This window comes from Oryx dammah, unplaced genomic scaffold (genome assembly GCF_014754425.2).
Source record: "Oryx dammah isolate SB20612 unplaced genomic scaffold, SCBI_Odam_1.1 HiC_scaffold_6, whole genome shotgun sequence".
NCBI classification, from domain to species: domain Eukaryota; kingdom Metazoa; phylum Chordata; class Mammalia; order Artiodactyla; family Bovidae; genus Oryx; species Oryx dammah.
The window spans coordinates 42,888,791-42,913,364 of NW_024070190.1; the positions used below are offsets into that span (position 1 = coordinate 42,888,791).

At 41.5% G+C, this 24,574-nt stretch overlaps 1 protein-coding gene and 1 long non-coding RNA gene across 5 annotated transcripts in view; one reads left to right on the top strand and one right to left on the bottom strand.

The window, feature by feature from the left end:
- The window catches only part of LOC120865243, a 60,646-nt gene extending 46,501 nt beyond the window's left edge, over positions 1-14,145 (bottom strand). Inside the window, exon 1 of the long non-coding RNA XR_005721342.1 lies at positions 14,033-14,145. This is a non-coding gene — a long non-coding RNA (uncharacterized LOC120865243). The remainder of the gene's footprint in view (positions 1-14,032) is intronic.
- A 256-nt stretch (positions 14,146-14,401) lies between these two features.
- The window catches only part of RHOBTB1 (Rho related BTB domain containing 1), a 79,094-nt gene continuing 68,921 nt past the window's right edge, over positions 14,402-24,574 (top strand). Inside the window, exons 1-2 of one of the 4 annotated variants that reach the window (XM_040242304.1) lie at positions 14,402-14,465; positions 17,324-17,374. The gene's annotated coding sequence lies outside the window, so the exon portion shown is untranslated. Of the gene's footprint in view, positions 14,466-14,820; positions 15,188-17,323; positions 17,375-24,574 lie in introns of those variants that run through there. The other 3 variants (XM_040242306.1, XM_040242303.1, XM_040242305.1) reach the window with 3 other exon arrangements.

A 24,574-nucleotide genomic window follows, 5' to 3' on the forward strand; every position in this document is an offset into this window, starting at 1 on the left:
AGGAAAAACTATAGCCTTGACTAGATTGACCTTTGTTGGCAAAGTAATGTCTCTGCTTTTGAATATGCTATCTAGGTTGGTCATAATTTTCCTTCCAAGGAGTAAGCGTCTTTTAATTTCATGGCTGCAATCACCATCTGCAGTGATTTTGGAGCCCCCAAAAATAAAGTCTGACACTGTTTCCACTGTTTCCCCATCTATCTGCTATGAAGTGATGGGACCAGATGCCATGATCTTCATTTTCTGAATGTTGAGCTTTAAGCTAACCTTTTCACTCTCCTCTCTCACCTTCATCAAGAGGCTTTTGAGTTCCTCTTCACTTTCTGCCATAAGGGTCATGTCATCTGCATATCTGAGGTTATTGATATTTCTCCTGGCCATCTTGATTCCAGCTTGTGCTTCTTCCAGCCCAGCATTTCTCATGATGTACTCTGCATAGAAGTTAAATAAGCAGGGTTACAGTATACAGCCTTGATGTACTTCTTTTCCTATTTGGAACCAGTCTGTTGTTCCATGTCCAATTCTAACTGTTGCTTCCTGACCTGCATATAGGTTTCTCAAGAGGCAGTTCAGGTGGTCTGGTATTCCCATATCTTTCAGAATTTTCCACAGTTTATTGTGATCCACACAGTCAAAGGCTTTGGCATAGTCAATAAAGCAGAAATAGATGTTTTCCTGGAACTCTCTTGCTTTTTCCATGATCCAGCAGATGTTGCAATTTGATCTCTGGTTCCTCTGCCTTTTCTAAAACCAGCTTGAACATCAGGAAGTTCACGGTTCACGTATTGCTGAAGCCTGGCTTGGAGAATTTTGAGCATTACTTTACTATCATGTGAGATGAGTGCAATTGTGTGGTAGTTTGAGCATTCTCTTGCATTCCCTTTCTTTGGGATTAGAATGAAAAGTGACCTTTTCCAGTCCTGTGGCCACTGCTGAGTTTTCCAAATTTGCTGTCATATTGAGTGCAGCACTTTCACAGCATCATCTTTCAGGATTTGAAATAGCTCAACTGGAATTCCATCACGTCCACTAGCTTTGTTCATAGTGTGCTTTCTAAGGCCCACTTAACTTCAGATTCCAGGATGTCAGTTATGCTTACTCATCAAATAAAAAGAAAAAATTTAGCTCCTCCAACCTATGTAATATCAAGTTCCCAAACCCTTTTAAAACTAAAACCCGTTGGGTTTCTTTTGCAAGAGACTAGCTCAGAAACTTTGATTTCTGAAGGAAATCAGAGTTTAACAATTGTATAGTGGACACATCTTCAGAAAATTTAGTCATATCAGTGTTCTTTCTAACACACGGTGCTTAAAACTCAAATATTTGCGGCTTCAAGCTGATGCTTACAAAAGTGGTATCAAGTTCCCTGTGATTTCTTCATTTAGAGGTGCTTGACTTTCCCACCTCCCTAAATTTGGCATTAGCCACCTTCTGCTTTTAACCACATGTTCTGAGGACCCAATTACTGACTTTATAATCTGATTAATGGTGGGGTCTGTGTCTGTCCTGGCAGAGAAAATACACTCACAAGTGATGTCTGCTCACAGGAAGTCCTTCCCCTTTGCAGCAGTATTATATAGTGGTTATGAATTTGGATTTGAATTTAGACTTAGAATTTTAATCCTTGAACTCCCCGTTCTAAGGATATGATCTTACACAAATGACTTAACTCTCTGTTCCTCAGCTTTCCCATTTGTACGATGGAGAGGACAGCGGTACCTCACAGGGTTGCCATGAAGATGACATGATATGAGAAAGCTTGCAGAAGCACTGAACAGAGTGTGTCAGGCATGGAAGGAACATTCAGCACATGCTGTAGTTGTTGTTATTATTATTACCAGTGGAAAAGCTGTTATACTCTTTGAGGTTTCCAGAAATAGACTACAAAGTGTGAGATTATTCTAAAATCTTGGGTTCCCTCCCCACACCACGCTACATATTCTGTAGACCTGCTTTTTTAGTATTCTCACTATTAATTAGCCTTTGATTCAGGTTAGTTTTTAGGATGGGAGAAAGAGCGAATGTGAGTTGACCCCTAAGGCTTAGTGGTGTTTACACCATTGCACCTAATTGTTTGGGAACAGTTGTAGTCACTCGGAAGAGGATTATCAGCCTACTAACAGATGAAGTCCAACTGAAAATTTGTAGACTCCCATGATAGTTATTTCATTGTGTTAATTGATCAAAATTAATGCCTAAAAACGGCTACGAATTTAATAACATGTTTAAACAAAAACAGTTTAACTTGTCAACTATGATAGTACATATTAATTTTCAAAATAGTCACATTCCTTTGCAAACAACCAATAAGCTCAGTGTAGACATGGGTTTCTGTTTTCTTTGCAATCAAACACTGGACCCTTTAGAGTATCTGTCACTAACAAGTTATAGATAACAAATTTAGATGAAGAAAATGCTTACTAATACTGAGTCAGCTGCCACCAAGCTACATTAACTAATTACAGTGTTTTGTAATCAGCATTGCTGGTATATACCAAACTGGCATTTTAAATGAATGCATTTGTGCTGTGTAATGATAGTTGGCAATTATCTATGGTTTGGAGTAACCCAGGACAGTTACTCCTTGAATAATTGACCACAGTGACCCACATGTCTACCCAATCAGGAAGAAGCCTCCGTGCTGTTTGGAATGACTGACCCATGTAGTACACTGTTGTGGTTTTATTAACTGTGATGTTCACAAGTGTGTTCAAGAACACTGTGGATTGTTGATAGTATTCTAGGACCACAAGAAGAGATCCTGGTTAAATAAGCACAGGCAGCTCAACAGAGAGTATTTCCCTCTGAGAAAGGCACAACTAACTTTCACCTATAAATGCCCTGGGAAGTCTTGCAATAAGAAAAATAACTTCCCTTAAGGAGAAGATAAAATATAAAGTAGTTCTCCAACTTACTTTAACATTTATAAAGAAAGGACTATTTCCCTTTTTAACAGAGTTTCATTCAGGGTTGGTCCAACAGAATAATGCTACTTGACTAATTCATTTTTATCTCCTTCTGTTTATTTGTAAATTCACAACTGGGTAATTCCAAAAATGCTTCTGTCAGTTTTCCTTCAATTTAGTTTTGCTCCCCTCTCCTCACCCTTTCTGATCCACTAAATTGCCAGATTTAGCAAATGAAAATACAGGATACCCAGCTACATGTGAATTTCAGACAATAAATACTTTTAAAATATGCCCTAAATTGCATGGGACAGGTGAATGTAACTGAGTGTTCTATATTTTATCTAGCAACCCTGACTCCCAAGCCAAATGAGAGCCATCAGTAACTAATGAAACGGTCAGCTTAATTTAGTAATAAGTAAATGGAAAGAATTCATTCAATGTTTGTTGAATATGTTTTTTTTTTAATCTTTCATAATAGAAGTGTAAAGTGCTTTTGGAGGTCACTAGGTCTTTGGTCTTTTTGTAATAATTTCAACATGCAAAGTGCATTCACTCTGGACTGCCATGAACTTTGGTACTCCAGGCTGAGGCTTTCAATTCAGAGATAAGGAAACTTGGCCCTGGGAGAAGTGACTTGACTTGCCCAAGGAAATTCTCCCATAAAGAGTTGTCAACAGCCAGTCTTGAGTCCTCATTACCTAACTCTCAAGCCAGGGGTCTGAACTCCCAACCAGGTTGTCTTCTCTGTTGAACACTCTAGTTGATAGGACCAGAAAATACCAATTCCAAAAATAAAAAATGGTGATGAACAGGTTAACAGGTGTTCTAAATAACAGAGTTAGCTAAGTTTACCATTTGAACTGATAAAATCAAAATAAAACTGAATACATCAAAATACATTTAAAGCTTAAATTATACTGAACATAAATTTTTATCATTCAGAGAAGTATCACTCGAGTATCTCTCAATATCTCAACCCTCCATTTTTTGTATAACATGCAAGAGTCCAAATATAAAGAAAATTTTCAGGCATCTTTTAGGTGCCTGTGTGTTTCTATTTGTAAACTATTGTTCAGGGTATATATGCTTTCTTCCCACCGATTTGCCACCTAAAATGTATTACTAGGGAGAAACATCAAACCTAGCAAAAATCAAACAATACAAAACTCTTGCTAATAACAGCAACAGTTGTGATGAGTTCATTTCCATAGAAAGCAGAAGAACTATTTACATGCACAGATGGTATATCATCTTTACTATTAAAAAGAAGTATTACTTGGACTGAGGTATTAAAGCATGCTGCACCATGCCCAACACATAGTGGTTGCTACCTAAATATTAACTAGAATCATTACAGATTAAAAAGTCAGGTGGTCATACCTAGAGAATGTCATACTGAGTAAGCTAAGTCAGACAGAAAAGGAGAAATATCATATGACATCCCTTCTATGTGGAATCTAAAAAGAAATGATACAAATAAACTTATAAAACAGAAAGAGACTCACAGACTTAGACAACGAACTTAACGGCTGCCAGGGGAAGGGAGAGTTAGGGACTTTGGGAAGGTCTTGTACACACTGCTGTATTTACAATGGATAACAAACGAAGACCTACTGTATAGCTCGTGGAACTCTGCTCAATGTTACGTGCCAGCCTGAATGGGAAGGGGGTTTGGGAGAATGGATACATACACATGTATGGCTGAGTCCCTTGGCTCTTCACCTGGAAATGGCACAACATTGTTAACTGGCTATGCCCCAATACAAAATGCTTTGGTGTTAAAAAAAAAGGGGGGGGGAAGTCATGTGGTCATGGATTCAACTAGAATTTATCATACTAAGGGAAGTAAGTCAGAAGAAAAAGACAAATATCATATAGTATCACTTATATGTGCAATCTAAAATATGACACAAATGAATCTATTAAACAGAAATAGAACCAGGGACACACAAAACAGACTAAGGGCTGCCAAGGGGGAGCGAGGTGGGAGAGCGATGGAATAGGAGGCTGGGGTTAGCAGATGCAAACGAATACATATAGAATGGATAACAGCAAGGCCCTACTGGATAGCACAGGGAACTATATTCAATGTTGTGTGATAAACCATAATGGAAGAGTATGAAAAAGAATGTAAATGTATATATGTGTATAATTGCCTTACTTTGCTGTACAGCAATAATTGTCATCACAATTCAACTATATTCCATTAAAAAATAAATTTAAGGAAGTAATTATCAGTATCTCAGAAAACAAGCCAGGTGGTTATCACAGTACTTATGACTATTATTCATCCGCACTAGTACCTTACTTATTATACTTTACTCTTTACAAAACAGTTGTATAGTCTCAAAGTACCCTTTTGTGAATGATCAATGTAATGTGGGCAGTGGTCACTGTGGAATAAATAAAGCCATAAAGGATACTTTTCCCTTAAAACTGAGGTTTAGTCTTAAGTATCATACATGCTTTGTAGATAGGACTAACTAGAAGAAACTATAACTAAGGAACCTTGTGAACGTTTTATCATTCAGCTTTGTTATAAACCATTTACTATGGGCTTTCTCACCCACAGCCCTATTCAAGGACTATGGGAACAGAGACACTACACTTTCACCAAAGCTGCAGGATCCTTTAAAGTTGATCTGGTGAAAGGAAGTGAGATTTTTGTCTCTGACCCCAGGAGTTATCAGCTCATGTTTACAAGCTAAGGGACTGGTCTCCTTCAATGTCAATCCTGAACATCTTTAACTGCTTATATCATTCACATGTGCAGTTAACTACTTGTTCATAAAGGCGAGTTTACCAAGTAGTAGACCATAGGTCCCGTTAAATATTACGAGGAATATAAATATTGACCGAGCTAAGAAGAGGCTGCAGTTGTGTGCATGGAGACACGTTCTTGACTTCAGAGGAAGGAGTCAGGTCCTCGGTGCTTTTAGATAAGGAACCATTATGAAAGTAGAGTACTGACAAGAAGAAAAAGCCTCACAATTCAGCTGTATTTCTGGGGACTGACTGTTAGGTCTCCTTCCAGGTCATTGGTATTTCTAAAACAAAGAAACTGTATTCCTTTTAAAGTAGAATAAATCCATGATTTACATGGAGAAGGAAATAGCAACCCACTCCAGCATTCTTGCCTGGAGAATCCCATGGACAAGAGGGGCCTGGCAGGCTACAGTCCATGGGGTTGCAAGAGTTGGACACGACTCAGCAACTAAACCACCACCACCACCACCCATGATTTAAGTGTTCAGTTCAGTTGCTCAGTCATGTCCGACTCTTTGCGACCCCATGAATCACAGCACGCCAGGCCTCCCTGTCCATCACCAACTCCTGGAGTTCACTCAAACTCATGTGCATCGAGTTGGTAATGCCATCCAGCCATCTCATCCTCTGTTGTCCCCTTCTCCTCCTGCCCCCAATCCCTCCCAGCATCAGAGTCTTTTCCAATGAGTCAGCTCTTCGCATGAGGTGGTCAAAGTATTGGAGTTTCAGCTTCAGCATCAGTTCTTCCAATGAACACCCAGGACTGGTCTCCTTTAGGATGGACTGGTTGAATCTCCTTGCAGTCCAAGGGACTCTCAAGAGTCTTCTCCAACACCACATTTCAAAAGCATCAATTCTTTGGCACTCAGCTTTCTTCACAGTCCAACTCTCACATCCATACATGATCCCTGGAAAAACCATTGCCATGACTAGATGGACCTTTGCTGGCAAAGTAATGTCTCTGCTTTTAAATATGCTATCTAGGTTGCTCATAACTTTCCTTCCAAGGAGTAAGCGTCTTTTAATTTCATGGCTGCAATCACCATCTGCAGTGATTTTGGAACCCAAAAAAATAAAGTCTGACACTGTTTCCACTGTTTCTCCATCTATTTCCCATGGAGTGATGGGACCAGATGCCATAATCTTTGTTTTCTGAATATTGAGTTTTAAGCCAGCTTTTTCACTCTCCTCTTTCACTTTCATCAAGCGGCTTTTTAGTTCCTCTTCACTTTCTGCCATAAGGGTGGTGTCATCTGCATATCTGAGGTTATTGATATTTCTCCTGGCAATCTTGATTCCAGCTTGTGTACTTATACACTAAATTTCAAAGTATTTACTTTCATGTGGTCAGAAGGTCAGGGTTAGCATTCTGGGTTAGAATTCAGCTTCCTCATCTAACAGAGAGCAAGTCACCCTCTAATAAACTTCACTTGTTTCCCTCATAGCTTAGTTGGTAAGGAATCTGCCTGCAATGCAGGAGACCCTGGTTTGATTCTTGGGTTGGGAAGATCCCCTGGAGAAAGGAAAGGCTACCCACTCCAGTATTCTGGCCTGGAGAATTCCATGGACTGTATAGTCCTTGGGGTCACAAAGAGTCAGACACGACTGAGCGACGTTCACTCTCACTCTTCCCACCTCTCATATTTGAGATAATAATTCTCAAGGTGTCATGAAGATTAAATGACATGTATATTAGAGATGCTCAGTAAGCAGAAAAATGTGACAGGAACATAGGCAGAATTAGTTTTCTGAAATGGGTTTTGTGTGTGCGGGTGTAGTCCATCTATTTTTCTAGTTTCTGTGTGTAGTTTAGCACACTTCTATCGTGCTGCGATTCATGGGGTCGCAAAGAGTCGGACACGACTGAGCTGAACTGAACTGATAGGTAGGAGGGGGTGGGGAGGAAATGCAGCAAAGCAAAAAAACCCAAACCCCCAAAACTTTCTGCCTTATGGAGAGAGGTCGGTGGAGGCCATTCTGTATACTTACAGTCAGCCTTGGGGGCTGAGTTATGGGAATGATACAGTTCCTATATGACTGATCTTTGTACTCCCAAATGCAAGGATGCCCTGTGCTGCAGAGGATTTTTAAATGGCTTCAGAATGAGTCATTTTATACTTACCAGTGTGTAGAGAGTTTCACATTTTACAAGACATTTTCCACAGACGTTATTTCATTTAGTTTCAACAACTCTTTAGAAAGTTATTATTCTCATCCTCATTTTACACATGGAAATTTGAAATGCAATAGGAACTAGCACAGAATTATAGGACTAGTTAGTGGGATGGCAAAAATACAATTCCATTTTCCTACTCTTTCCCTGCTCTATGCTCCCCTTAATGTGTTTCGGTTTGAGGTTTTTTTTCTTTTTTTTTTTTTTAACTAGTGTCATGAAGAGAAACAGTTTTGTATTTTTGGCATGACACAGTTGGTCAGGCAAGATAGCCTTAAAAACGCCACAACACATAAATCTTGTCATTTACTTGTAATCAGGTAAAATTGAAGCCTAATATTAACACCTTTTATAATATGAGGAACGTAGCTTCTTTTGAACAAATGTCCATTTCACATGCAAATTTTTCCCCAGTACAGAATTCCATTTTTTTCATCAAAAATAATGTGCATTAGACTGTTTTTCTTCTTTCTAGAGATGTGATATACATGTTTCACAATTAGCAGCTCTGTACTAAACAAAGCCAGACAGAGGCCCATAAAAGCTGTCTGCTACCTCCTCTCACAGATGCTGAGCTAGACCGGTGAACAGTCATCTTGGTAAGCGAGACTGTGACAAGAAGATGAATGTAGCAACAATTGCAGAGCTCACAAAAATCATGTTTTCAACAAACTTGACCCACCAACAGAAAACCTAATGAAGGAATCCCCACAGAAAGGATGTTATGCAAACCTGCACAAATACATTTAACATGCTCTAGGCAAAGAATACTTCTTTGTCTATTTCGAACACATGGCCTATATCCACTGTCGCCCAGTTACAAAAGGAACGCTACTGCAAAAAAATTTCCACCTTCAGAGAACTGACAACTAAAAGCACACTGTATTTAAGGCTTCTATCTTTAAATGGGTAACAAAGGAAATGCCAAGACTGGACCCACTAGAAACCGCATCAAGGTCAACAGCAATAACCAGACTACAAACTCAAGACTGGGAGTTAATTTACACTTGTAGCTTTCAGGTAAAGAACATTTCCTTTAGTTGATTCCCACAGCCAAGACTAACTTGGATTTCTCTAGAAAATAGGAACTTCGAAGACCATAAGAGCAGGTATGATTCACAGCTGAGATCAATTCCTAATTAGTCAAAACTCCATACAGCTGGGCTCCTGAGACTAAAGGGTCTTCTCCCTACCCAACTGGAAGTGATTCGGGCAAAGCTTGCCTGTGGTACTGGGGAAAGGGATTCCTGATGCAAGGTTATTCCATGTGGATGTCAAAGACAAGAGAAATGAGGAGGGGGCCCCACATGGAATGCTGAACAGCATCAAGCCCCAGAGGAGTCTGACATCTGGGAAAAGCCCCTACTCCGGCGGAAGTACTAGAGATCCAGAATACAAGTTTCAGGAGAAACAAAGGGTCTTCGGAGGGTCAGGTCATTTACTTTCCCATTAATGAAGAGCCCCGAACAGGGTCTGTCTTAACTTTCTGCCACCACTCGCTGGAGAGGCACACACCCTCCTGCCTGCTCCGTCAAGACTGACCCCACTGCCTGGAGGTGGGAGCCATAGCCGTGGTCGTTCCGGAAAAGCCAGCATGGGAGACAATTTGGATAAAGTCATCCCTAAGCCAATGCTTAAGTCCAGTGCCCACGGGCCTTACTTAGTTCTCTAGTCTAGATGCATTTCTTCAAAAGCCAGCATACCCCCTTTACTACATCTCCAGTCACCTGATCTGTAAAGTACCATAAAGTTGTTGGCTGTTCCCCTGTTAACTCCAGGAATCTGCTCCGGCAACTGTTTTTCATTATCTTTCTACCAAACTCCTTAAAATAGGTGCACGTCTTCAAACACTGGTAGTGCTTGTCCATGAAATTTGCTGCCTAATATTTGGAACTTGCCATCCAGGATGACATCGTTTAGACAGCCAAGTACAACACCCCATTCTGCATCTGCGCCCAAACCAAGCCTCACTCAAGCTTCTTGCAGCCTTAGCTGCATCCCTGGTTCAGATGGCCGGAAGTGGCCTCTGCGCCTGCACGGAGGCGGGGCCTCGACTGCAGCATGCCAGGCTTTCCTGTCCGTCACCAACTCCCGGCGGTGGCCACGTGCCAGCCAGATTCTGCGGGTCGGTTACGGACAGATGAGGAGTAGGTTTATTAAATAATAGGGAAAGACCCTCTCTAAAGGACTTTTATGTAAGTACTTCAGAATACTTAATGTAAATACCTGAGAAGATTCTCTAAAACGAATGGCAGTAGAAATGTTGGATGCTAGTGACTGGACTGAAAATGGTGTTATCTTGAAGGAGTATTTATTTTGCAGTTTGAAAGTTCTGTGATCCCAGAATATACTTTTTTTTTGGGGGGGGGGACTCTTAAAACACAGTAGTTTAAAAAATCCAGTTATAAAGTAGGCCAAAGAGATGAACAGATATTTCCGCAAAAAAAGATATAATGGCACATGAGAGGAGGTTCAGTATCATTCAGTTCAGTTCAGTCGCTCAGTCCTATCCGACTGTTTGCGACCGCATGGACTGCAGCACGCCAGGCTTTCCTGTCCATCACCAACTCCTGGGGCTTGCTCAAACTCATGTCCATCCAGTCCGTGATGCCATCCAACCATCTCATCCTCTATCGTCCCCTTCTCCTCCTGCCTTCAATATTTCCCAACATCAAGGTCTTTTTCAATGAGTCAGTTCTTCAGTATCATTAGTCATTAGAGAAATCCAGATTAAAACCACCATAATTTGTCTGTAAAAAGCTACTGAACAAATGAAATTTTTTAAATAGTAATAATACCGAATACTGATGAGAACATGGAGGAACTAGATTTCTCATACATTACTAGCGGGAACATAAAATGGTACAGGCACACTGGAACACAGTTTGACAGTTTTTTAGCATATGACCCAGCAATGGCATTCTTGGGCATTCATCCCCCAAAAATAAAAACTTAAGTTCACACACATACCTACACAACCATGTTTATAGAAGCGTTACTCTTACTGGCAAAACTGAAGCTACTCAAAAAAGTCCTTCAACAGGACAACAAATGAACAAATTCTGGTATAGCTATCCAACAGAAATTTACTCAGCATTAAAATGAAGTACTGATATATGCTACACCCCGGACGAACCTCAACAGCATTTTGCCTAGTAAAAAAGAATTCATTCAATCTCAAAACATTATCTACTGTATGCTCTCATTAATACAAGCCTCAAAATGACAAAATTCTAGACATGGAGAACAGATGAGTGGTTGGTGGAAGGATGCAAATACCGAGACTTAGCGTGATGCTGTTCTATGGTATGAAACATCTCTGTATCTTGACTGTGAGAATTTTTTTAATCCTGTGACTTTGGCAAATAATTACCATAAAAGGTAGTCAAAAGTTTTTATACCACTTTTGTGCAGTACAAACCTGAATGTTTAAAGACATAGTGTTCGTTTAATTATACTTAAGTACCAATTTTTACTGGAAAAGGTCAGTTTTCATTCCAATCCCAAAGAAAGGCAATGACAAAGAATGCTCAAACTACTGCACAATTGCACTCATCTCACATGCTAGCAAAGTAATGCTCCAAATTCTCCAAGCCAGGCTTCAGCAGTACGTGAACCGTCACCATCCATATGTTCAAGATGGTTTTAGAAAAGGCAGAGGAATCAGAGATCAAATTGCCGACATGCGTTGGATTATCGAAAAAGCAAGAGTTCCAGAAAAACATCTATTTCTGCTTTATTGACCAAAGCCTTTGACTGTGTGATCACCACCAACTGTGGAAAAGTCTGTGGAAAAGAGATGGGAATACCAGACCACCTAACCTGCCTATTGGGAAATCTGTATGTGGGTCAGGAAGCAACAGTTAGAACTGGACTTGGAACAGACTGGTTCCAAATAGGGAAAGGAGTAGGTCAAGGCTGTATATTGTCACCCTGCTTATTTAACTTATATGCAGAGTACATCATGAGAAATGCTGGCTGGGTGAAGCACAGGTTGGAATCAAGAGGGTGGGAGAAATATCAATAACATCAGATATGCAGATGACACCACCCTTATGGCAGAAAGTGAAGAACTAATGAGCCTCTTGATGAAAGTGAAAGAGGAGAGTGAAAAACTTGGTTTAGAGCTCAACATTCAGAAAACGAAGATCATGGCATTTGGTCCCATTACTTCATGGCAAATAGATGGGGAAACAATGGAAACAGTAAGAGACTTTATTTTGGGGGGGCTCCAAAATCACTGCAGATGGTGACTACAGCCATGAAATTCAAAGACGCTTACTCCTTGGAAGAAAAGTTATGACCAGCCTAGACAGCATATTAAAAAACAGAGACATTACTTTGCCAACAAAGGTCAGTCTAGTCAAGGCTATGGTTTTTCCAGTGGTCATGTATGGATGTGAGAGTTGGATAAAGAAAGCTGAGTGCCGAAGAATTGATGCTTTTGAACTGTGGTGTTGGAGAAGATTCTTGAGAGTCCCTTGGACAGCAAGGAGATCCAACTAGTCCATCCTAAAGGAGACCAGTCCTGAATATTCACTGGAAGGACTGATGTTGAAGCTGAAACTCCAACATTTTAGCCACCTGATGCAAAGAACTGACTCATTTGAAAAGACCCTGATGCATGGGATCACAAAGAGTTGGATACAACTGAGTGAACTGACTGACTGACCTGCTGCTTAAACATGCCGTTTAACTGTTTAATTCATAACTGAGGAAATGAAAGAAATTAAGAAAAAGCAGGATGTCAAAAGGCCAGTTAGTGATATAATAATGCCTTAGCATAATCTGACCAAGGTGCAAATGCAACTGTCAAAATTTCAGAAAACTACTTACTTCTATGTGCTTCAGTTTTATCATCTTTAAAATGGTTATGTTAATTATGGCATCTATCTCATCAACTAGTGTGAGGCTTAATTGAGAAAATGTGTTTGAAACCTCCTGGCCTAGCCCATTGCCTGCCAGATGTAAAGGCCATAATACATGTTGATTCCTATTTCTTTTGAGTTTCTATACTATTTCTCCTCTCCCATTTGCAGTCTGATGAGAAATGGCTTGCACTAAAGAGGAGTGATTGCTAGGAGTGAACAGGGTTAATTAAATTTTCCTAAGAAATATGTTACTAAAAAAAAGGTATATTGATTAAACCTTTCACAATAGTCACTTTTAAATAGACTAAGCAAAGTGTGTTTTGTGCCAAGTAAATGATCACCCCCTCATGGGTCTGTCTTGAGGTTCTTAGAGTAGACCCCCATAATCTGACTTGTCATTGTCCTCTCTTCTGGGTATTAAAAATTGGAGACTAATAATTCTATTTTCAAAGACAGTTCAGTGAGGATGGCTTTAAAAAGAAGGTTGCCTTTAATACCTTTCCTTGTAAAAACATTGAATGTCACTATATTCTGGGGTCTCTGGGGAATTCAGAGAGCACCAGGCAAGACTTGGTCTCCAAAGGGAATATAAACTAGTGGGGAAGAGGAGGAACATCCAGAGTAGTAAAACTCATCCGGGGAGTCCATGGCTTCTTAGAGGAAACTGAGGTAGGAGAAGTGTGTTTGCATTTATAACCTTTTTGACGTTCTGTTTCTTGAGTGATAACACAGATACAGTCTTTGCAGTAGAATATGGGTCCTTCTTTCCCAGCTCTGTAAATCCATTACCTGAGAACTCCTTGAGGACTAAAGACATATTGTTGCCATCTTTGTATCCCCAGCCCTTAGGACACAGATAGCCTCCTCAATAAAGGTTCATCAAATGAATGAGGGCTTCCCAGGTGACACAGTGGTAAAGAATCCGCCTGGCAATGCAGGAGACACAGGAAATATAGGAAACGCAAGAGATTCAGGTTCGATCCCTGGGTCAGGAAGTTCCCCTGGAGTAGGAAATGGCAACCCACTCCAGTATTCTTGCCTGAAAAATTCCAAAGACAGAGGAGCCTGGCTGGCTACAGTCCTTGGGGGAGCAAAGAGTCTGACACGATTGAGCGCAGCATAGCACGAATGAATAAACCCTTTACCCTTCGCTGCACCCATCAATACCTTTACCCCCTAATTGCTTCTTTAGAGGATGGGAATGAGATGGTTCAAAACACACTGATTTTAATAGCTGACTGAAAGAAAGTGCCTTGGGGGCCACACCGGGTTGGTTGTGTTCATTGTCACCTCCTTAGAGCTTCACAGATTACCTGACATTCTGTAGGAAATAGACATCTTTTCTGTGCATGCATGAAAACTGCCCCTGGTCCGTCCTCAGAGCTCACACCCTGGAAGAGTAAGGAGTTCGGCAGGGTATCCAAAAATTCTGACAACCCACAAGCAGTCAGAAGTCAATTTCACTTCCTCACTCAGCCATTTGTAGAAGGCTGTAAATCTCCTCCTTACTCGGGTCGGGGGCAGCCGGTGCTCCTTACGCCCCTTGCGGGGACCCCACGAGCCAAGTCACAGAGGAAGGTAACCCAGAGTCGAGCCGGGCAGCACGTGCAGCGCCCAGGGGAAGAGGAGGCTGGGCTAACGCAGCTCTTAGCAGCTGGGCTCGGTTTTGAAACAAAAGCCAGTGTCCTCCCTTGCAGTCCGCGGCCGGTCAGCTCCTGGGGGGAAGAGAGCCATGCTGCCCAGCCGGTTAGTGGCCCAACTTACTTTTCCAGAGCCTGGGACAAAGGGCCAGCAGTTGTATGCGAATGGGTGGGGTGCTGGGGACAGAGGACGTGGGGAGGGCGGGGGCTACAGCTCGCTCTGCCCCTCCCCTCCCGGCCACTAGCAAGCGGGGCTGGGGTCTCCCAGGCTCGGCACACGTTAGCCCCCGGCAGGCAGCCTCCGAGCCCGCCCCCACCCACCTCCACCCCCAGGGTCTGCGTAAAAACTCAGGCACCTTTGCAACCCGCACCCTAGCGCACAGACACACCAGGCCCGGGTTTCATGAATGAAATCCAATCGTGCGGATATAAATAGCCGCGAAGGCTGCTAACGTCACAGAGCAAGCGGCGGTCGCCACCGCGGCGGAGCTGGGTGCCGAGCGCTCTCCATTCCGCCCGGCCAGCCAGCCTGGGAGCCGGGCGGGGGCGGGAGGAAAGGGGGAGGGCCGGGGGACGGAAAGGGGCGAGCCCCTCCGGCCCGGCACCGGGAAGAGCTGCCGCCGCGGCGCGGGGCGAGCCCAAGAGGCGAGGGAGAGCCATGCTGCCTTTGTGCAAAGTTGGGCGGCGGGCGGCGCGCCGCGCGCAGGGGCCCGGCACACCCGCGACCGCGCGCAGTCGTGGCTGCTGCTGAGTGGCGGGGACCACCCCCCACCCCAGCTCCCCCAGCCCTTGAAGGCGGAGAGAGCTCGCGTCTCGCTCGGCTTCAGGGTAGGTTCTGTGTCGTGAGTGCGCTATGCTGTGAAACTTCTCCGAGCAGCCGCCGCGGAGCCCCCCCCCCCCACCCCGCCCCGGCCGCGGCGGGTGGCCTATGGGGGCCCCGGGCCGTGCCACGCGGCCGGCCGCGTCCCGAGCAAGAGTCGTGGGACCGAGCTGCTCTGGGAGCCGCCCTCGCCTTCTCTGCGAGGCCGGGAACCCTCCCATCAGAGGCCAGCAGAAGAGATTTCTAGGAGCGCCTGCACAGCCGCACCCCTAACTTGGAGCTGAGAAAATGCACAACAGGGCACCCTTAGAAGGAGGGCTGCGCCAGGGAGGGGGTGGGGGACGTGCCGCGCCGACCACAAGGCTCTTTCCTTGGAAGGTGGTGGGGAGCCAGAGGAACTGCACAGGGGGAGACACTAACCCCTTTGGCGCTTGCACCCCCAAGAGAGTTGACCGGTCAGCCCACAGTTTGGCGCTCCCCACCCCCAGCCCGGTGTCTCTGGAGTCTGTTGTGAGTTGCTGTGGCAACAGTAGGAGCTGCCTTGAGGGGCTTGCAAAACACCTTACCTAGTCTCTGCGTGCTCAGGTTTTGGGGAGGAAAACAGGGTGGGGTGGAAGGGTGGGGTGGGAGGAAGCTGTGCAGACAAGGGAATCCAACCCCCTCTACAAAAAAAAGAAGTGGAAGGAAGGCTCAACGATGTAAGAATGTATCATTTGATCCTGCTGTTAGTTCTGCCGTTTCTACCCTCAGCAGTATCAAACATCTCAACTGAGGAGCAATGTCAATATTTAGACTTGGACAAGCCAGAAAGTTAGAAGGGAGTGGTGCCAAGCGCAGGGTTTTGACTTGGCTTTGCACGTCAGCACACAAGCTGTGCCTTTCTAGCTGACTGTACACATTTGCTGGGGGGCGGGGGGGATGCATGAAGATTAATATACACACAAAGGCGCTCAGTGCAAGAGGAGAAGAGGCTCTTTGACTTTGAACTCCCTCTCCCCAGCCTGTGCTGTTCCCGAAGCTTTGTTGAACCCCAGCCAGATGCTCAGCTAGAGGTTTCACTAGTTTGGGGCTCCCCCAGCACCCACGGGAGCAGTGCTGCGTATTTACACTGTACAGCATATCCCCTCGAAACTGCAAAAGTATGTTACCAGTAGTTTTCATCTCTGTATAACTGTGTTCTCACTATCAGCAGATATACATAGCCAATAGGCTGTGTTTGATTTCAGCCAACAGCTAGGCTTTTATAACAAAACGCTGATAAGTTTTTTTTAAAACACTCTTCAGAAATTTGAAATTATATTTCATTTCTGATAACTCTGTGGACGCCTGGGAGAGTCACTGTTTGCTGAAAGAGAAACACAAGCTCTTTTCATTATAAATAATGTCTGCATACCACTCCACAGGTGGAGTAGGCAGCAAATTATTATTCAAGTAAGTTTTCTCTGAGATTCTTGGATAGCATTTGGACTTGTTAGTGGGAAAGGAATTTAACTTGTTCTTCACAGTGTGGAAGACTTTGAAAAATCATTAGGAAGCAATGAAATCATAGTATTCTAAGCATGCACATTGTTGTCCAACCAAATTTAGAAAGTAGTGTGACTTTAAGTACATAGGGTTGTGTGTGGTTACAAAGGTAGAAACAGAAACACTGGCAGTTTGATGTTGGTACAACATAGCTTATTAGCTATGCAAATGCAATCAAATAGAAAAAAAAACAGAATCATTTGGACTTTTACTTATGATAATACGCCCTAAAAATGCTATTTTGGAGGAATAGTAGATCCATTTCTTTTCCTTCTATGTTGTAAAATCCCTGAAAGGTTTTCCTTGTTTCTATTCATGGTTTTGTGGCTAACTGCTTTTTCTTTTTTTTTTTTTTTTTTTTGGTGTCATCGCCAAATGCTCAGAAATATATTTTCAGAAATGCTACAAAAAGTTCACCTAGCTATTTCAGGATGTATATGGCCCCAAGAAATGCCGTTTTAACACTGACACTTGGAAAAAATAAAGCAGGTTCTGCTCTTTGGTGGGTGCAGTAGAGAGGAAAACAATGCATGTTCAAAATGTCAGTGGCGCCCCATGTGCTCCAAGCGAGCAAGTATTACAGAGCAATACTTTATAAGGCACTTCTCTCTTTTGTGTAGGTAAGTCCAGCTGTGAGCAGGGGGTTCTGTTCTTCACTTCCAGCAAGCCAGGTCAGTGTCTTTGTGCAAACCCGTGACCACAGATTGCTGACCTATTATGTCTGATTCTGAGCATGCATTTCAGAACAACTTACTTGGTCATTTGTCTTAGAATGAGTTGTCTTTGTCATATTTTTTTTATTGACTCAGTTACAAATATCACAATTTCCATGATTATTAAAATTATTTTATTTACTCTGTGAGTAAAAATAGCACTAAAATGGGCCTTGAATCAGTTTGTTCTTTATAAGACTTTTCTCTTTCATGTTGGGGACCCAAGTCGCACCAGGAATAGCTGAAGATACAGGGGGTTTGCATGCTTGATCATTGCAATTGCAATCTGTCCTAATCTTAGCACTCTAACGCAGAAAGAAAATTGATACAATAATGACTGATATTTTTCAGCTTGAACCAAAATTCAGGTAATATGCTGCATTCCTTACACTTACTTTCTCATTCTGCAAAAAAAAAAAATTCCTGTGAGGTGTAACACTTCTCTTGGTCTCCAGAGTACAAGGTGAGGAATTGAAAGTTCAGAGAGGTCAGGTAATAGGTTCAGTTCCTGCTTCTAGTAAATGGAAGAAATTATATTTTTTAAAGTTCTGTCTTAATCCAAAACCTAAATTCTCTAGTTGGAAAAATCTTGTCCAATAGAGAAACTGGGACCAAAGAAGTTTAAGTGACTTGCCTAAGATAACTTGGTAAATTATAGCTTATGTAGTAAAATTCAATGACAAAGGTGTTACAAAAGAATAAATTCCATTCTCTTTAAGTAAAACAGCAAAATATTAAGTATTTGTGTGTACTTTATGGCATGACCCTGTCAAAAATTTAAGATTTTTACTATGGGGGTCTCCAGTTTTAAGGATCTTACAAATAGATTTTAAAAGACAAGATATTAAACAGTCATGCAGGGAAAGTGAGAAAATAAATCAAGATAATGCATGCCCTGAACTGAGGGTCAATGGTACATTCACAAATTCACCGTTTTCTATCCTGTGGGACTACTTTGCAATTCCGTGTATGGACAGAGAAAATTTTCCAAGCACATTTTTGTCTAGATAGATAATAAAAGGGTAAGAGTTTAGAGAAAGACAGAGTGTAGAATTTCAAACCAACAGGGAGAGATTATGCATTCATCTAGAACTGCTAAATTACAGTATCTCAAACTTGAGGTGTTATTGCTTGAAAAGCGTTGAAACAAAATTGTAAGCTGTCTGAATCTTCACAGCATCACTAAGAAAGCATTACAACATGACCTGGTGCTTAAGAGTACTGGATTCCTTCTGCAACCTCAGTTTGTCTGAAATGTGCCACATAGATAGATTTGGATACCTAGTAAGTAAATACCAGTGTAAGTCCTGAATATGGCCAATATTTAAAGATTAAACAGGACGTTTTCTGTTTTTGCCAAGGTTGACAACCTTCTCTTTTCCTCTCTTTCTTCCTCCACCCTTACTTTTTGTAGAATAATGTGTAAGTTGTTAATCCTTCTCAGAGAGTATTATATAAAGGGATGATAAAAAGTAAAATGGGAATAAATTACCAAAGAAAACCTTACTGTATCTTTTTTAATGTACTGATACCCCCAACCCAAGCTAATAACCCTAAAAGCTTAATTATTAGTTAGAAGATACTTTTAAGTGTTTAAGGGATTATTATAAGCTGTCCTATAACAGCTTTGTCCTATAAAAGTTGTTATATAATGTATCATTACAAAATAGATCATAATAGCTCTATTAGACTGGGAAGCCCCCTTACAGGTTAAGACCTCATTATCAACTGATATTTGCTTAGCTGTGACAATGGTATGCTGTAAATTATCCATATAACAACTATAAACCTATAATTGCTTAAAGAGTAAAATTATACTCTGAATCATGTAATGTTTGAACCAAAAAAGGCCTTAGAATGAGTATGGTGTCTCTAAGAGTAATTTAATTAGCAACCATTTGTTTGCTTTTTTGAACTTTAGAGGCTTTGGTTACTATGCTTGACCTCTCTCAAAACACACCTGGAAATACATGAAATTCTGCTGTTTTTCACTCAAGAAATGTACCTGTAGAAAACAGGAATTTTTTTTCTTTACTCTTCTTATTGGTCTTCCTTTTTTCCTTTTAGAAAACAGGCAGCTCAGTCTCATTCTTTGAAGGCCTTACTCTGGCTTCACCTAATAGGGTTCAAAGAGTACCGATTATTTGAATTTGGTTCTTGTTTTCATCTTCTTTTCTCTACCCAGGCTCCCCACCAACATCTCAACACCGAAACAAAATTTGGAGAGGGAAGGAAAGATAAGTCACAAAAAGTGAGGTGTATATAGAAAGGGGAAGGGGGTGGGAGTGTGTGATTCATGGGGGAGGGGAGGAGAAAAGGAGAGCTTAGCCTGGAAAGGCAAGAGGCAGTCACCCAAACAGATGGGATGTGTATGGACAGGTTATTGATATGTCAGAATAAAAATTGTTCAGGGTTTTTTTGGGGGGCCGGGGGAGGCTGGAATTTATAAACAAAGTGAAGTCACCTCCTCCTAGAATCTTTTGTTCCTCGTACACATTGGACAGAAACTGAGAAATGGGCAAATAAAGACACTAAAATGTGAGTATGACAGCCACTCTTTGATATCCCAGGACACACCTGCCCTCAGATACTGCCAGCAGCTGTCCCCTCAAGCACATCAACATGTCCGATAAGGTTTAATCAACTAAGGATGAATTAGAAAGTTTTACAAAGAAGGAAACCAGATGGATGCCTGCAGGTCCACAAGTGTGATTACATTTCTCCTCTCTGCACCTGACGTTATTTATTGCATAGACACAGGTTAATGGCAAGTCCCCAGTGCTAATGGGGTTACAATCTCAGTCTCCATCCCTCCATGGAGAAATTTCCTTGGAACTGTCACCCAACCTAGTCCAGACCCCTAATGACTGCTGAAATAACAATAACCAGTACTTACCTCATGCTGCTTCTAGATGCCAGACACTTGATTGTATTACAGATAATATTCTTTATAAATTCCAATTTTATAGAAGCAAAAAGGAAACTCAGGTATATTAAGTCAAGAACTAATTGGAAGTAGAGCTTGGATTTGTACTGAGATCTAAGAATTTGAATATATATTTGATTTATATACTGGGTGGGGAAGCACTTTAAAATATTCAGTTCTGGGTTATTCTTGCAGATTGTAAAAGAAGTAATTATTCTTGTAGGGTTCTTTTTTAATTTTATGTGTCTTGTTTTGTATTTGGTAACTTGAACCACACAGCAGTGTTGTCTGTACAGATTGTTAATTCTTCAGGGCATCTCTAATATATTTTGGTGGAAGTCACACTAGTAAACAGTTGAGTCATGGAGGGTTGAATCCTGGACCCAGAGAGGTCCTTAAAGATCCTTCATCCAACCTCACATAGGTGAGAAACAATCTACCATCCAGAGGAGCAGTGCAGCTCACCCACTCTTCCAGTTCATAAGTGACGCAGCTGGGGCTGAACCCAGGTTTCCAAAGCCCAGTCCAGGGCTCAGTTCTTTTATGTAACACTGCCTGAAACATGGCACACCTTCTAAAGCCTCCAACTTAGCCAAAATTGCAGCTATCAAATTTGAAATATATCTGAAACCTAACATACATCCAGAAATGGGTTACAAGGGGATTCCGGCAGTGTAAAGATATGGTGGGTCCTAGGAGAGACCTTTCCTATCTTCACGGACACCAATACAGACCAGTCTCCTTGTATTCGAAACTTAACTACCCCGTACTCTGATCTCTTTCAAGCTGTTTTTGTTGGGATGCCTGTTTTCATCAACTATGGAGATTTTTAATTTTGTCTATGGATTTCTGGCTTTTTATTAATCATGTGACATGGGTGACATATTTCTTTGGAGCTCATTTTGCTCATCTGTAAAATGGAGACAATATCACCTTCATCAGAGGATTATGAGAATGCTATGAAATCACACACGTAAAACAGATATTAGGAGGTCTTCCCTGATGGTCCAGTGGCTAAGACTCCGTGCTCCCCCAATGCAAAGTCTACCAGTTCGATCCCTGGTCAGGGAACTAGATTTCACAGGCTGCAACTAAGAGTTCACAGGCTGCAACTAAAGATCCCACATGCCACAACTGAGACCTGGTACAGCCAAACAAATAAATGATTAAAAAACACACAGAAAACAGTAGGTGTTCAACAAGGGTGAGTTTTCTTCTTAGCCTTGCTAAAGTATGTCAAGGGAAAATGTTACAACACATTAGGACATCCATATCATTTTGCTGCGAAATGTTCTGGAGTCATCTGAAGTCTGACACTGCAAGGGGTCATTATAGTGACCTTTTTCTTGGGTGAAAACGGGCCCAGTTTTGTCCCTGAGTACCAGTAGCCTGGTCACAATCCCATTTGTCTTCTTCACACTCTAGGCTTACTGAGGCTTGCATGAATTACTTTATTGCCTCAGTTTCTGCCTCAAAGTAATAGCAAGCTCCTCTGGGAGATACCTGGCTCTCATGTCCTTTCAGACACTTTTTTATCTAAGGTGTTTTCCATGTAGACCTTTGCATCTCAAAGCAGCTACTGTGTTTTCAGCCAAATAACTAAAATATTTTCGGAGAAAAGTGTTGCCAGTAAAACATTTTTGCTTTCAATTTCAAAACAAGTGAGACTTTCCTCCCATCATTTCAATTAACTCTAGTATTGAATCTTTCCTGGGCATTGACCGTCTTTTCTCTCTGTCGCGGGTTGCTAACTGATATGTTGATGGGAAAAACATGAGCACTGCAGTTTCCCCCTTTCACCCTCAGCACTTGATAGCTACCGTGGCCTAAATTACATCTCTGGGAAATGTTTCATCACACTCCTCTCTCCAGCTGCCACACTTTGTCATGTGGCACTTGCTGCCCTGTTTTGGGTTTCTGGATCCAAGTCTTTGGCAACAGTTCTTATTACATATACACGGAGGAAAGCTCCTGATAAGGTTTTTTTCTTACTTGTACTTTTTCCCCCTTTTTTGAAATGAATCATCCAAGTGGCCTAGAATAACCTTTACTTTCCTAGTGGCTCAGTTTCCCTTTTCAGTGTTGGACAAATGTGTGTTGCAAGACATATGTCCTCTTCAGGTTTGTTATTGAGTCACTAAGTTGTGTGAGACTCTTTGTGACCCCATGGGCTGTAGCACACCAGGATTCCCTGTTCTTGACTCTTCAAGTGTAGGGTTAGCTGTTAGGGGTTTTCCCCAGTGCTATCCTTCATTCGGTATGAGCTGCTTAGAGATCACCAATTGCTAGACTGCTACTAGTCTCAAACCAGTTATGTGAATTCCATTCATAGCAGGGAGTTTATTGTTAAAGCAATGCTTCCCAAAATTTAATGTGCATAAAAATCACCTGGGCATCTTAATAAAATGCAGATTCTGATTCAGAAGTTCTAGAGTGAGGCCTAAGATTATGCATTTCCCAGGGGTACCTCATTGATGCCAGTGCTACTGGTCTGAGGATCATATTTTAAGTAGGGAAATATACTATACTTTGTAAAGTATAGTCATTATCTTATGCTGAAACTCCTTCCTTGGAGGCTCCCATCTTATTTTGTTTTCTTCTTTCTTAAATTATATAGAGTCATAGAATCTTAAACGTGAAAGGTTTGTGCTGGTAAATCAACCTGCACTCTGGAAGAGAAAAAGAGTGCATTTATGTGCAAACATAAGTTGATTATAAATTTTCCTGACATAAAGAATGGGTGTAGCATTCTGTTTATAAATAATAATAAAGAATACTCTTTGTTGTAAACTCCATTTAACTAATTGGGTCTCACAAAACACTGGTTTTGAGAACTCATCTATCCGTGGTCTACCTATGGTACAGTTGATGAGTGCAATTCCCATATAAATGTTGGCCAGTATTTTTCCTTATGTTAATGAATAAGACAAAAGTAAAGTAACAAAGGCATATGTCAGACTGTATTCATTCATCAAAGATATGAATGACTTCTTTGCTGAGCCAAATAATAGCTTTTAAATACTGTAAGGATATTTCCTTAAATGGATTATTCATAATATAACAGCTATATACATTACACCCTTTTAAGTTTAATCTGCATTATTAGCATTTTAAAGTCATTTTCTTACGTCAAGGTGACAGAAAAATAAAGCAAGACCTGATGTGGAGTGGTTGCCAGTTTCACTGGTGTAAATACTTCCACCATGGCCAATTTGAAACCACCATTGTGACTGACTGTGGAGTTGGAAAGAGATGGTAGAGTAGCACATCGTTGTTGTTTAGTTACTAAGTCATGTCAACTCTTTTGTGACTCCATGGATCATAGCCTGCCAGGCTCCTCTGTCCATGGGCAAGAACACTGGAGTGGGTTGCCATATCCTTCTCCAGGGGATCTTTCTGATCCAGGGATTGAACCCACATCTCTTACATCTCAGGTGAATTCTTTACTGCTAAACCAGCGGAGAAGCCCACAGTAGCACATGGTTATATAGTATTTCCATTATACAGATAAAACTGGAATAAATAACCTCAAAATATACTTTGGCCACCTGATGCAAAAAGCTGACTCATTGGAAAAGACCCTGATGCTGGGAAAAATTGAAGGCAAGAGGAGAGGTGAGCAACAGAGGATGAGATGGTTGGCTGCCATCACTGACTTAACAGACAGGAGTTTGAGCAAACTCTGGGGGATTGTGAAGGACAAGGAAGCCTGGCATGCTGCAGTCCATGGGGTCACAAAGAGTCTAACACAACTTAGGGACTGAACAACAAAAACAAACTTCAAAATACAGGTAATAGTAAAATATAGTAGAATAAACACAAAGTGGTAAGTTTTGAGTATTTAGTTATGTTTGTTTTAATATAATTTATTTAATTGAAACTTTATATAATTAATATTCAGTACTGACCCTATTTTAACAAGCTTGCAAAAGTCCTGAAAATTTAACAGTTGGTTCATGGCCCAGTAGAGACGGGCACACTATAAGGTGTAGATCATCTGGTCCAATGATTCTCAGCCTTTGCTATACATTGAATACTCCCAGGAATTTTATAACCTGTAGTCTTAGTTATTCATGTTAGGGCCCAGGAATCTGAGTTTTAAACATTTTATTGAACTGTATCTTGTTTAAACAAAAATACATGAATCATAACTATATAACTTAAAGAATTCAGTTCAGTTCAGTTCAGTCGGTCATTCGTGTCCGACTCTTTGCGACCCCATGAATCGCAGC